Consider the following 13653-nt stretch of genomic DNA (forward strand, 5'->3'; position numbering starts at 1 on the left):
TTCAGAGGGTAGATTTCTCACTGTTGCTTTTTTGCCAGGTCTGCACGCCCTTGTGTTTTTTTTCTGCTTAAAGGTTGCAACCTGAGCTAGCTTCTTTTGCCCATGTCCCTCAGTTTCAGAGGGTGGATTTCTCCGTGTTGCTTTTTCCCCAGGCCTCCACGCCCTTGTGTGTTTCTTTGGCTTAACGATTGCCACCTGAGCTAGCCTCTGTTGCCCATCTTCGTCCGTTTCAGAGGGTGGATTTCTCAGTGTTGCCTTTTCCCCAGCTCCCCACGCCCTTGTGTGTTTCTTTTGCTTAAAGATTGCCACCTGAAGCCAGCCTCTCTTGCCCATCTTCCTCAGTTTCAGAGGGTAGATATTTCAGGGTTGCTTTTTCCCCAGGTCTCCACGCCTTTGGGTTTTGTTTTTGCTTAACGATTGCCACCTGAGCTAGCCTCTCTTGCCCATCTTCCTGAGTTTCAGAGGGTCGATATCTCCGTGTTGCTGTTTCCCCAGGTCTCCACGCCCTTGTGTGTTTCTTTTGCTTAACGTTTGCCACCTGAAGCCAGCCTCTCTTGCCCATCTTCCTCAGTTTCAGAGGGTAGATATTTCAGGGTTGCTTTTTCCCCAGGTCTCCACGCCTTTGTGTTTTGTTTTTGCTTAACGAGTGCCACCTGAGCTAGCCTCTCTTGCCCATGTTCCTCAGTTTCAGAGGGTAGATATTTCAGGGTTGCTTTGTCCCCAGGGCTCCACGCCTTTGTGCTTTGTTTTTGCTTAAGGATTGCCACCTGAGCTAGCCTCTCTTGCCCATCTTCCTCAGTTTCAGAGGGTGGATTTCTCCGTGTTGCTTTTTCCCCAGGTCTCCACGCCCTTGTGTGTTTCTTTTGCTTAAAGATTGCCACCTGAGCTAGCCTCTGTTGCCCATCTTCGTCCGTTTCAGAGGGTGGATTTCTCAGTGTTGCCTTTTCGCCAGCTCCCCACGCCCTTGTGTGTTTCTTTTGCTTAAAGATTGTCACCTGAGCTAGGCACTGTTGCCCTGCTTCCTCAGTTTCAGAGGGTACCTTTTTCAGGGTTGCTTTTTCACCGGGTCTCCTCGCCATTGTATTTTTTTATCTTATTTTTTTTGCTTAAAGATTGCCACCTGAGCTAGCCTCTGTTGCGCTTCTTTCTCAGTTCTAGAGGGTAGATTTCTCCGTGTTGCTTTTTCCCCAGGTCTCCACGCACTTCCTTTTATTTTTCCTTAAAAATTGCCACCTGAGCTAGCCTCTGTTGTCCATCTTCGTCGGTTTCAGAGGGTAGATTTCTCACTGTTGCTTTTTTGCCAGGTCTGCACGCCCTTGTGTTTTTTTTCTGCTTAAAGGTTGCAACCTGAGCTAGCTTCTTTTGCCCATGTCCCTCAGTTTCAGAGGGTGGATTTCTCCGTGTTGCTTTTTCCCCAGGCCTCCACGCCCTTGTGTGTTTCTTTTGCTTAAAGATTGCCACCTGAAGCCAGCCTCTCTTGCCCATCTTCCTCAGTTTCAGAGGGTAGATATTTCAGGGTTGCTTTTTCCCCAGGTCTCCACGCCTTTGTGTTTTGTTTTTGCTTAACGATTGCCACCTGAGCTAGCCTCTCTTGCCCATGTTCCTCAGTTTCAGAGGGTAGATATTTCAGGGTTGCTTTGTCCCCAGGGCTCCACGCCTTTGGGTTTTGTTTTTGCTTAAGGATTGCCACCTGAGCTAGCCTCTCTTGCCCATCTTCCTCAGTTTCAGAGGGTGGATTTCTCCGTGTTGCTTTTTCCCCAGGCCTCCACGCCCTTGTGTGTTTCTTTTGCTTAACGATTGCCACCTGAGCTAGCCTCTGTTGCCCATCTTCGTCCGTTTCAGAGGGTGGATTTCTCAGTGTTGCCTTTTCGCCAGCTCCCCACGCCCTTGTGTGTTTCTTTTGCTTAAAGATTGTCACCTGAGCTAGGCACTGTTGCCCTGCTTCCTCAGTTTCAGAGGGTACCTTTTTCAGGGTTGCTTTTTCACCGGGTCTCCTCGCCATTGTATTTTTTTATCTTATTTTTTTTGCTTAAAGATTGCCACCTGAGCTAGCCTCTGTTGCGCTTCTTTCTCAGTTCTAGAGGGTAGATTTCTCCGTGTTGCTTTTTCCCCAGGTCTCCACGCACTTCCTTTTATTTTTCCTTAAAAATTGCCACCTGAGCTAGCCTCTGTTGTCCATCTTCGTCGGTTTCAGAGGGTAGATTTCTCACTGTTGCTTTTTTGCCAGGTCTGCACGCCCTTGTGTTTTTTTTCTGCTTAAAGGTTGCAACCTGAGCTAGCTTCTTTTGCCCATGTCCCTCAGTTTCAGAGGGTGGATTTCTCCGTGTTGCTTTTTCCCCAGGCCTCCACGCCCTTGTGTGTTTCTTTTGCTTAAAGATTGCCACCTGAAGCCAGCCTCTCTTGCCCATCTTCCTCAGTTTCAGAGGGTAGATATTTCAGGGTTGCTTTTTCCCCAGGTCTCCACGCCTTTGTGTTTTGTTTTTGCTTAACGATTGCCACCTGAGCTAGCCTCTCTTGCCCATGTTCCTCAGTTTCAGAGGGTAGATATTTCAGGGTTGCTTTGTCCCCAGGGCTCCACGCCTTTGGGTTTTGTTTTTGCTTAAGGATTGCCACCTGAGCTAGCCTCTCTTGCCCATCTTCCTCAGTTTCAGAGGGTGGATTTCTCCGTGTTGCTTTTTCCCCAGGTCTCCACGCCCTTGTGTGTTTCTTTTGCTTAAAGATTGCCACCTGAGCTAGCCTCTGTTGCCCATCTTCGTCCGTTTCAGAGGGTGGATTTCTCAGTGTTGCCTTTTCGCCAGCTCCCCACGCCCTTGTGTGTTTCTTTTGCTTAAAGATTGTCACCTGAGCTAGGCACTGTTGCCCTGCTTCCTCAGTTTCAGAGGGTACCTTTTTCAGGGTTGCTTTTTCACCGGGTCTCCTCGCCATTGTATTTTTTTATCTTATTTTTTTTGCTTAAAGATTGCCACCTGAGCTAGCCTCTGTTGCGCTTCTTTCTCAGTTCTAGAGGGTAGATTTCTCCGTGTTGCTTTTTCCCCAGGTCTCCACGCCCTTGTGTGTTTCTTTTGCTTAAAGATTGCCACCTGAGCTAGCCTCTGTTGTCCATCTTCGTCGGTTTCAGAGGGTAGATTTCTCACTGTTGCTTTTTTGCCAGGTCTGCACGCCCTTGTGTTTTTTTTCTGCTTAAAGGTTGCAACCTGAGCTAGCTTCTTTTGCCCATGTCCCTCAGTTTCAGAGGGTGGATTTCTCCGTGTTGCTTTTTCCCCAGGCCTCCACGCCCTTGTGTGTTTCTTTTGCTTAAAGATTGCCACCTGAAGCCAGCCTCTCTTGCCCATCTTCCTCAGTTTCAGAGGGTAGATATTTCAGGGTTGCTTTTTCCCCAGGTCTCCACGCCTTTGTGTTTTGTTTTTGCTTAACGATTGCCACCTGAGCTAGCCTCTCTTGCCCATGTTCCTCAGTTTCAGAGGGTAGATATTTCAGGGTTGCTTTGTCCCCAGGGCTCCACGCCTTTGTGCTTTGTTTTTGCTTAAGGATTGCCACCTGAGCTAGCCTCTCTTGCCCATCTTCCTCAGTTTCAGAGGGTGGATTTCTCCGTGTTGCTTTTTCCCCAGGTCTCCACGCCCTTGTGTGTTTCTTTTGCTTAAAGATTGCCACCTGAGCTAGCCTCTGTTGCCCATCTTCGTCCGTTTCAGAGGGTGGATTTCTCAGTGTTGCCTTTTCGCCAGCTCCCCACGCCCTTGTGTGTTTCTTTTGCTTAAAGATTGTCACCTGAGCTAGGCACTGTTGCCCTGCTTCCTCAGTTTCAGAGGGTACCTTTTTCAGGGTTGCTTTTTCACCGGGTCTCCTCGCCATTGTATTTTTTTATCTTATTTTTTTTGCTTAAAGATTGCCACCTGAGCTAGCCTCTGTTGCGCTTCTTTCTCAGTTCTAGAGGGTAGATTTCTCCGTGTTGCTTTTTCCCCAGGTCTCCACGCCCTTGTGTGTTTCTTTTGCTTAAAGATTGCCACCTGAGCTAGCCTCTGTTGCCCATCTTCGTCCGTTTCAGAGGGTGGATTTCTCAGTGTTGCCTTTTCGCCAGCTCCCCACGCCCTTGTGTGTTTCTTTTGCTTAAAGATTGTCACCTGAGCTAGGCACTGTTGCCCTGCTTCCTCAGTTTCAGAGGGTACCTTTTTCAGGGTTGCTTTTTCACCGGGTCTCCTCGCCATTGTATTTTTTTATCTTATTTTTTTTGCTTAAAGATTGCCACCTGAGCTAGCCTCTGTTGCGCTTCTTTCTCAGTTCTAGAGGGTAGATTTCTCCGTGTTGCTTTTTCCCCAGGTCTCCACGCACTTCCTTTTATTTTTCCTTAAAAATTGCCACCTGAGCTAGCCTCTGTTGTCCATCTTCGTCGGTTTCAGAGGGTAGATTTCTCACTGTTGCTTTTTTGCCAGGTCTGCACGCCCTTGTGTTTTTTTTCTGCTTAAAGGTTGCAACCTGAGCTAGCTTCTTTTGCCCATGTCCCTCAGTTTCAGAGGGTGGATTTCTCCGTGTTGCTTTTTCCCCAGGCCTCCACGCCCTTGTGTGTTTCTTTGGCTTAACGATTGCCACCTGAGCTAGCCTCTGTTGCCCATCTTCGTCCGTTTCAGAGGGTGGATTTCTCAGTGTTGCCTTTTCCCCAGCTCCCCACGCCCTTGTGTGTTTCTTTTGCTTAAAGATTGCCACCTGAAGCCAGAATCTCTTGCCCATCTTCCTCAGTTTCAGAGGGTAGATATTTCAGGGTTGCTTTTTCCCCAGGTCTCCACGCCTTTGGGTTTTGTTTTTGCTTAACGATTGCCACCTGAGCTAGCCTCTCTTGCCCATCTTCCTGAGTTTCAGAGGGTCGATATCTCCGTTTTGCTGTTTCCCCAGATCTCCACGCCCTTGTGTGTTTCTTTTGCTTAACGTTTGCCACCTGAAGCCAGCCTCTCTTGCCCATCTTCCTCAGTTTCAGAGGGTAGATATTTCAGGGTTGCTTTTTCCCCAGGTCTCCACGCCTTTGTGTTTTGTTTTTGCTTAACGAGTGCCACCTGAGCTAGCCTCTCTTGCCCATGTTCCTCAGTTTCAGAGGGTAGATATTTCAGGGTTGCTTTGTCCCCAGGGCTCCACGCCTTTGTGCTTTGTTTTTGCTTAAGGATTGCCACCTGAGCTAGCCTCTCTTGCCCATCTTCCTCAGTTTCAGAGGGTGGATTTCTCCGTGTTGCTTTTTCCCCAGGTCTCCACGCCCTTGTGTGTTTCTTTTGCTTAAAGATTGCCACCTGAGCTAGCCTCTGTTGCCCATCTTCGTCCGTTTCAGAGGGTGGATTTCTCAGTGTTGCCTTTTCGCCAGCTCCCCACGCCCTTGTGTGTTTCTTTTGCTTAAAGATTGTCACCTGAGCTAGGCACTGTTGCCCTGCTTCCTCAGTTTCAGAGGGTACCTTTTTCAGGGTTGCTTTTTCACCGGGTCTCCTCGCCATTGTATTTTTTTATCTTATTTTTTTTGCTTAAAGATTGCCACCTGAGCTAGCCTCTGTTGCGCTTCTTTCTCAGTTCTAGAGGGTAGATTTCTCCGTGTTGCTTTTTCCCCAGGTCTCCACGCACTTCCTTTTATTTTTCCTTAAAAATTGCCACCTGAGCTAGCCTCTGTTGTCCATCTTCGTCGGTTTCAGAGGGTAGATTTCTCACTGTTGCTTTTTTGCCAGGTCTGCACGCCCTTGTGTTTTTTTTCTGCTTAAAGGTTGCAACCTGAGCTAGCTTCTTTTGCCCATGTCCCTCAGTTTCAGAGGGTGGATTTCTCCGTGTTGCTTTTTCCCCAGGCCTCCACGCCCTTGTGTGTTTCTTTTGCTTAAAGATTGCCACCTGAAGCCAGCCTCTCTTGCCCATCTTCCTCAGTTTCAGAGGGTAGATATTTCAGGGTTGCTTTTTCCCCAGGTCTCCACGCCTTTGTGTTTTGTTTTTGCTTAACGATTGCCACCTGAGCTAGCCTCTCTTGCCCATGTTCCTCAGTTTCAGAGGGTAGATATTTCAGGGTTGCTTTGTCCCCAGGGCTCCACGCCTTTGTGCTTTGTTTTTGCTTAAGGATTGCCACCTGAGCTAGCCTCTCTTGCCCATCTTCCTCAGTTTCAGAGGGTGGATTTCTCCGTGTTGCTTTTTCCCCAGGTCTCCACGCCCTTGTGTGTTTCTTTTGCTTAAAGATTGCCACCTGAGCTAGCCTCTGTTGCCCATCTTCGTCCGTTTCAGAGGGTGGATTTCTCAGTGTTGCCTTTTCGCCAGCTCCCCACGCCCTTGTGTGTTTCTTTTGCTTAAAGATTGTCACCTGAGCTAGGCACTGTTGCCCTGCTTCCTCAGTTTCAGAGGGTACCTTTTTCAGGGTTGCTTTTTCACCGGGTCTCCTCGCCATTGTATTTTTTTATCTTATTTTTTTTGCTTAAAGATTGCCACCTGAGCTAGCCTCTGTTGCGCTTCTTTCTCAGTTCTAGAGGGTAGATTTCTCCGTGTTGCTTTTTCCCCAGGTCTCCACGCACTTCCTTTTATTTTTCCTTAAAAATTGCCACCTGAGCTAGCCTCTGTTGTCCATCTTCGTCGGTTTCAGAGGGTAGATTTCTCACTGTTGCTTTTTTGCCAGGTCTGCACGCCCTTGTGTTTTTTTTCTGCTTAAAGGTTGCAACCTGAGCTAGCTTCTTTTGCCCATGTCCCTCAGTTTCAGAGGGTGGATTTCTCCGTGTTGCTTTTTCCCCAGGCCTCCACGCCCTTGTGTGTTTCTTTGGCTTAACGATTGCCACCTGAGCTAGCCTCTGTTGCCCATCTTCGTCCGTTTCAGAGGGTGGATTTCTCAGTGTTGCCTTTTCCCCAGCTCCCCACGCCCTTGTGTGTTTCTTTTGCTTAAAGATTGCCACCTGAAGCCAGAATCTCTTGCCCATCTTCCTCAGTTTCAGAGGGTAGATATTTCAGGGTTGCTTTTTCCCCAGGTCTCCACGCCTTTGGGTTTTGTTTTTGCTTAACGATTGCCACCTGAGCTAGCCTCTCTTGCCCATCTTCCTGAGTTTCAGAGGGTCGATATCTCCGTTTTGCTGTTTCCCCAGATCTCCACGCCCTTGTGTGTTTCTTTTGCTTAACGTTTGCCACCTGAAGCCAGCCTCTCTTGCCCATCTTCCTCAGTTTCAGAGGGTAGATATTTCAGGGTTGCTTTTTCCCCAGGTCTCCACGCCTTTGTGTTTTGTTTTTGCTTAACGAGTGCCACCTGAGCTAGCCTCTCTTGCCCATGTTCCTCAGTTTCAGAGGGTAGATATTTCAGGGTTGCTTTGTCCCCAGGGCTCCACGCCTTTGTGCTTTGTTTTTGCTTAAGGATTGCCACCTGAGCTAGCCTCTCTTGCCCATCTTCCTCAGTTTCAGAGGGTGGATTTCTCCGTGTTGCTTTTTCCCCAGGTCTCCACGCCCTTGTGTGTTTCTTTTGCTTAAAGATTGCCACCTGAGCTAGCCTCTGTTGCCCATCTTCGTCCGTTTCAGAGGGTGGATTTCTCAGTGTTGCCTTTTCGCCAGCTCCCCACGCCCTTGTGTGTTTCTTTTGCTTAAAGATTGTCACCTGAGCTAGGCACTGTTGCCCTGCTTCCTCAGTTTCAGAGGGTACCTTTTTCAGGGTTGCTTTTTCACCGGGTCTCCTCGCCATTGTATTTTTTTATCTTATTTTTTTTGCTTAAAGATTGCCACCTGAGCTAGCCTCTGTTGCGCTTCTTTCTCAGTTCTAGAGGGTAGATTTCTCCGTGTTGCTTTTTCCCCAGGTCTCCACGCACTTCCTTTTATTTTTCCTTAAAAATTGCCACCTGAGCTAGCCTCTGTTGTCCATCTTCGTCGGTTTCAGAGGGTAGATTTCTCACTGTTGCTTTTTTGCCAGGTCTGCACGCCCTTGTGTTTTTTTTCTGCTTAAAGGTTGCAACCTGAGCTAGCTTCTTTTGCCCATGTCCCTCAGTTTCAGAGGGTGGATTTCTCCGTGTTGCTTTTTCCCCAGGCCTCCACGCCCTTGTGTGTTTCTTTTGCTTAAAGATTGCCACCTGAAGCCAGCCTCTCTTGCCCATCTTCCTCAGTTTCAGAGGGTAGATATTTCAGGGTTGCTTTTTCCCCAGGTCTCCACGCCTTTGTGTTTTGTTTTTGCTTAACGATTGCCACCTGAGCTAGCCTCTCTTGCCCATGTTCCTCAGTTTCAGAGGGTAGATATTTCAGGGTTGCTTTGTCCCCAGGGCTCCACGCCTTTGGGTTTTGTTTTTGCTTAAGGATTGCCACCTGAGCTAGCCTCTCTTGCCCATCTTCCTCAGTTTCAGAGGGTGGATTTCTCCGTGTTGCTTTTTCCCCAGGTCTCCACGCCCTTGTGTGTTTCTTTTGCTTAAAGATTGCCACCTGAGCTAGCCTCTGTTGCCCATCTTCGTCCGTTTCAGAGGGTGGATTTCTCAGTGTTGCCTTTTCGCCAGCTCCCCACGCCCTTGTGTGTTTCTTTTGCTTAAAGATTGTCACCTGAGCTAGGCACTGTTGCCCTGCTTCCTCAGTTTCAGAGGGTACCTTTTTCAGGGTTGCTTTTTCACCGGGTCTCCTCGCCATTGTATTTTTTTATCTTATTTTTTTTGCTTAAAGATTGCCACCTGAGCTAGCCTCTGTTGCGCTTCTTTCTCAGTTCTAGAGGGTAGATTTCTCCGTGTTGCTTTTTCCCCAGGTCTCCACGCACTTCCTTTTATTTTTCCTTAAAAATTGCCACCTGAGCTAGCCTCTGTTGTCCATCTTCGTCGGTTTCAGAGGGTAGATTTCTCACTGTTGCTTTTTTGCCAGGTCTGCACGCCCTTGTGTTTTTTTTCTGCTTAAAGGTTGCAACCTGAGCTAGCTTCTTTTGCCCATGTCCCTCAGTTTCAGAGGGTGGATTTCTCCGTGTTGCTTTTTCCCCAGGCCTCCACGCCCTTGTGTGTTTCTTTGGCTTAACGATTGCCACCTGAGCTAGCCTCTGTTGCCCATCTTCGTCCGTTTCAGAGGGTGGATTTCTCAGTGTTGCCTTTTCCCCAGCTCCCCACGCCCTTGTGTGTTTCTTTTGCTTAAAGATTGCCACCTGAAGCCAGAATCTCTTGCCCATCTTCCTCAGTTTCAGAGGGTAGATATTTCAGGGTTGCTTTTTCCCCAGGTCTCCACGCCTTTGGGTTTTGTTTTTGCTTAACGATTGCCACCTGAGCTAGCCTCTCTTGCCCATCTTCCTGAGTTTCAGAGGGTCGATATCTCCGTTTTGCTGTTTCCCCAGATCTCCACGCCCTTGTGTGTTTCTTTTGCTTAACGTTTGCCACCTGAAGCCAGCCTCTCTTGCCCATCTTCCTCAGTTTCAGAGGGTAGATATTTCAGGGTTGCTTTTTCCCCAGGTCTCCACGCCTTTGTGTTTTGTTTTTGCTTAACGAGTGCCACCTGAGCTAGCCTCTCTTGCCCATGTTCCTCAGTTTCAGAGGGTAGATATTTCAGGGTTGCTTTGTCCCCAGGGCTCCACGCCTTTGTGCTTTGTTTTTGCTTAAGGATTGCCACCTGAGCTAGCCTCTCTTGCCCATCTTCCTCAGTTTCAGAGGGTGGATTTCTCCGTGTTGCTTTTTCCCCAGGTCTCCACGCCCTTGTGTGTTTCTTTTGCTTAAAGATTGCCACCTGAGCTAGCCTCTGTTGCCCATCTTCGTCCGTTTCAGAGGGTGGATTTCTCAGTGTTGCCTTTTCGCCAGCTCCCCACGCCCTTGTGTGTTTCTTTTGCTTAAAGATTGTCACCTGAGCTAGGCACTGTTGCCCTGCTTCCTCAGTTTCAGAGGGTACCTTTTTCAGGGTTGCTTTTTCACCGGGTCTCCTCGCCATTGTATTTTTTTATCTTATTTTTTTTGCTTAAAGATTGCCACCTGAGCTAGCCTCTGTTGCGCTTCTTTCTCAGTTCTAGAGGGTAGATTTCTCCGTGTTGCTTTTTCCCCAGGTCTCCACGCACTTCCTTTTATTTTTCCTTAAAAATTGCCACCTGAGCTAGCCTCTGTTGTCCATCTTCGTCGGTTTCAGAGGGTAGATTTCTCACTGTTGCTTTTTTGCCAGGTCTGCACGCCCTTGTGTTTTTTTTCTGCTTAAAGGTTGCAACCTGAGCTAGCTTCTTTTGCCCATGTCCCTCAGTTTCAGAGGGTGGATTTCTCCGTGTTGCTTTTTCCCCAGGCCTCCACGCCCTTGTGTGTTTCTTTTGCTTAAAGATTGCCACCTGAAGCCAGCCTCTCTTGCCCATCTTCCTCAGTTTCAGAGGGTAGATATTTCAGGGTTGCTTTTTCCCCAGGTCTCCACGCCTTTGTGTTTTGTTTTTGCTTAACGATTGCCACCTGAGCTAGCCTCTCTTGCCCATGTTCCTCAGTTTCAGAGGGTAGATATTTCAGGGTTGCTTTGTCCCCAGGGCTCCACGCCTTTGTGCTTTGTTTTTGCTTAAGGATTGCCACCTGAGCTAGCCTCTCTTGCCCATCTTCCTCAGTTTCAGAGGGTGGATTTCTCCGTGTTGCTTTTTCCCCAGGCCTCCACGCCCTTGTGTGTTTCTTTTGCTTAACGATTGCCACCTGAGCTAGCCTCTGTTGCCCATCTTCGTCCGTTTCAGAGGGTGGATTTCTCAGTGTTGCCTTTTCGCCAGCTCCCCACGCCCTTGTGTGTTTCTTTTGCTTAAAGATTGTCACCTGAGCTAGGCACTGTTGCCCTGCTTCCTCAGTTTCAGAGGGTACCTTTTTCAGGGTTGCTTTTTGACCGGGTCTCCTCGCCATTGTATTTTTTTATCTTATTTTTTTTGCTTAAAGATTGCCACCTGAGCTAGCCTCTGTTGCGCTTCTTTCTCAGTTCTAGAGGGTAGATTTCTCCGTGTTGCTTTTTCCCCAGGTCTCCACGCACTTCCTTTTATTTTTCCTTAAAAATTGCCACCTGAGCTAGCCTCTGTTGTCCATCTTCGTCGGTTTCAGAGGGTAGATTTCTCACTGTTGCTTTTTTGCCAGGTCTGCACGCCCTTGTGTTTTTTTTCTGCTTAAAGGTTGCAACCTGAGCTAGCTTCTTTTGCCCATGTCCCTCAGTTTCAGAGGGTGGATTTCTCCGTGTTGCTTTTTCCCCAGGCCTCCACGCCCTTGTGTGTTTCTTTTGCTTAAAGATTGCCACCTTAAGCCAGCCCCTCTTGCCCATCTTCCTCAGTTTCAGAGGGTAGACTCTCCGCCTGCCTTCGACAGGCCCTCTGGACTGGAAAGCTTTCCTCCTCCCGTCATCACGGTCCTTCTCGGATGACGTGCCTGGTTTCGGTTTGACCGTCCCCGCCCGCCCTGATTTTCTAAGTCCTCCCGGGAACCCCGGGGGCGCTCCAGCCGCTCCGGGAAGCGGCGGCCTCCCGGCCGCACCGGCCCAGCCCGGCCCGGGCCGCCCCCTGGCCTCTCTGGGGGGAACTCTCCCCTTCCCCTTCCCGGTGATCGCCCGAGAAACCTTTTCCGAGTCCCCCTCCTGCGGCTGGGGCTGCGCCTTGGCGGCCGGGAGCCCGCGGGCGGACGCCCCGGGGCCGCACTGGGCCGGGAGGCTGGGTCCGAGGGGGCTCCGGGACGGGATCGGGCGGCCCGGCGGCCCGGCTGTGCTCCCCGGCGGGCCCGCGCTCCGGCTCCGTCCCGCTGAGGCGGTCGTCGGTCGCCGGGTGCCACCTGGCGGCCGCTTTTATATCGTCTCTTTCCTCCGGAGCTCCGGCGACGCGGGCCAAGGGACGGGACTCGGCCGCGGTGACCGAGGCAGAGTCCCGGGAGGCCGGCGTCGCTGGCGGGATCTGGCCCGGTGGCGCCGGGGCGTGAGCGCGACGCCCGCTCGCCGGAGATTGGAGGTGCAGGCTACTGAGGGAGGTGGCTGTCGCCGCGCCGCCCGGTGCCGGCCGGGGTGTGGGGCCTCCCGGACGGGTCGACCAGCAGCCGCCGGTGCCCCTCCGTCCCCGGGAGGGGGTGGGGGGCCGCCGCGGGGGAACGGGCGAGGGAGCTCGTCCCGTGCCCGGCCGTCGTCCCGAGGGCGGCCCGGTGGTCGGGCCTTCCGCGTCGCCGATCCCCTTTCCGCGCCCCGCTCCGGAGGTGGGCGACCGGCCGGGGCCTTGCGGGGGAGGCCCGTGGAGGGCGCGACGGGCTCGGCCGCCGGGCTGGCCTTTTCCCCACTGGTCTTCCGAGTCGACCGGCTCTGGCGGTGGGGACCGGGCCCGGTCCTCGGATGCCTCCTCCTCCGTGGCAGTTTTTTTTTCCAAGTCCCGCCCTGGAGAAGAGCGTGGACCGGCCCCGGGAGCCCTCGAGGGCGGGCCGGGGAGGGCGTCCCCGGCCCGGACGCGTGCCCGGGGTGGGTCCGGGCCGTCGGACCGGACTTCTCTCTCCGAGTTTCGCGGGTCGCGTCTTTGTCCGGAGGCGGGAGGGGGCCGGCTCGAGGCGTAGGTGGAGCCCCGGCTGAGGGACGGGAGCCACGGTCCCGCCCCGGGCCCGGTCGCCGGAGGCGCCTCCGCGGAATTCTTTTCTAAGTCCTGACCCGGCGACTCAGAGGGAGGGACCGACCGGTCCCGGCCCGCGCGGGCGGCCCGGGGAGGCTGTCCCCGGCTCCCCCTGCCGCCACGCTTCTGGGGTCGACCAGATGGCCCCGGGAGCTCCGGGCCTGGTGGCGATGGGGTCGTGCTTGGGGTCTGGTGGCCGTGGCCGTGATCCAGGGGTTCCCCTGGTGATCCGTGGGTGGGCCCCGTCTCCGGGCGCGGCGATTCTTGCCCCCGAATGGGTGGTTTTGTGCCGCCAGATAAGTGCTGACACGCTCTGCTCGGGTGACAGTCGCCCGAGAGCTTCCGGGTGCCTGGATGCGTGTGCGGGGAGGGCTCCGGGCTCTGGCCGAGAACCGGACGCCCGTTTCCACCCCCGCCGCTTGAGCCGCCCGCTGGGGCCTGCGCGCCGGCTCTTGTGCGTTCCAGGCGCCCCCACGACCGTGGTGCCACCTCCGGTCTCTGGTACCCGAGGGCGGCGGGGTTAGGGGCGCGGGGTCCTCTACCACGTGCACTCCCTGCCGCCGGCACCCGGGTGCGGTCGCGACTTACCCCATCCCACCGGCTCCGTGCCAGTGCGTGTCAGGCGTTCTCGTCCTGGGGTCGTCGCCCGCGCTTGCTGGAGGAGGAGAGGGGTCGGTGAGGCTGAAGCAGGCTCCTCCGCTCGCTGTCCTCGCCGGCCTTCCCTTGCTCGGGGGTCCCTCGCGTTATGCTGCCGACCGATGTGGTGATGCTGTGCTCTCCCGGGCCGGGCCTAAGCCGTGCCAGACGAGGGACGGACGTTCATGGCGAACGGGACCGCTCTTCTCGCTCTGCCCGCGGGTCCCCTCGCCCGTTCTCCCCCGCTGCGAGTGGCGTGTGGGAGGCGGCAGGGGTGCGGAATCCGGCCCGACCTCGCTCCCCCGCCCCGTGCCTCGTGGCGTGGGCGGTGTCGGGGTCTCCGTGACGCGGCGGATGCTCTGCCTGTGCCTCTTGGCTGTGTCTCGCGGGCGGCCCTCCCCGCGGTGGGGCGGGCCGTGTTGCCGCCGCGCCGCGCGCCTTCCCGGGCGCGTGAGCGCGTTCCCCAGGCCGTTGGCGGTGCCCCTGGAGCGTTCCAGGTCGTCCCTCAGGCGCCCGAGGCCGAGTGGCGG

Source organism: Equus asinus, unplaced genomic scaffold (assembly GCF_041296235.1).
Source record: "Equus asinus isolate D_3611 breed Donkey unplaced genomic scaffold, EquAss-T2T_v2 contig_146, whole genome shotgun sequence".
In the NCBI taxonomy this organism is placed as follows: Eukaryota; Metazoa; Chordata; class Mammalia; order Perissodactyla; family Equidae; genus Equus; species Equus asinus.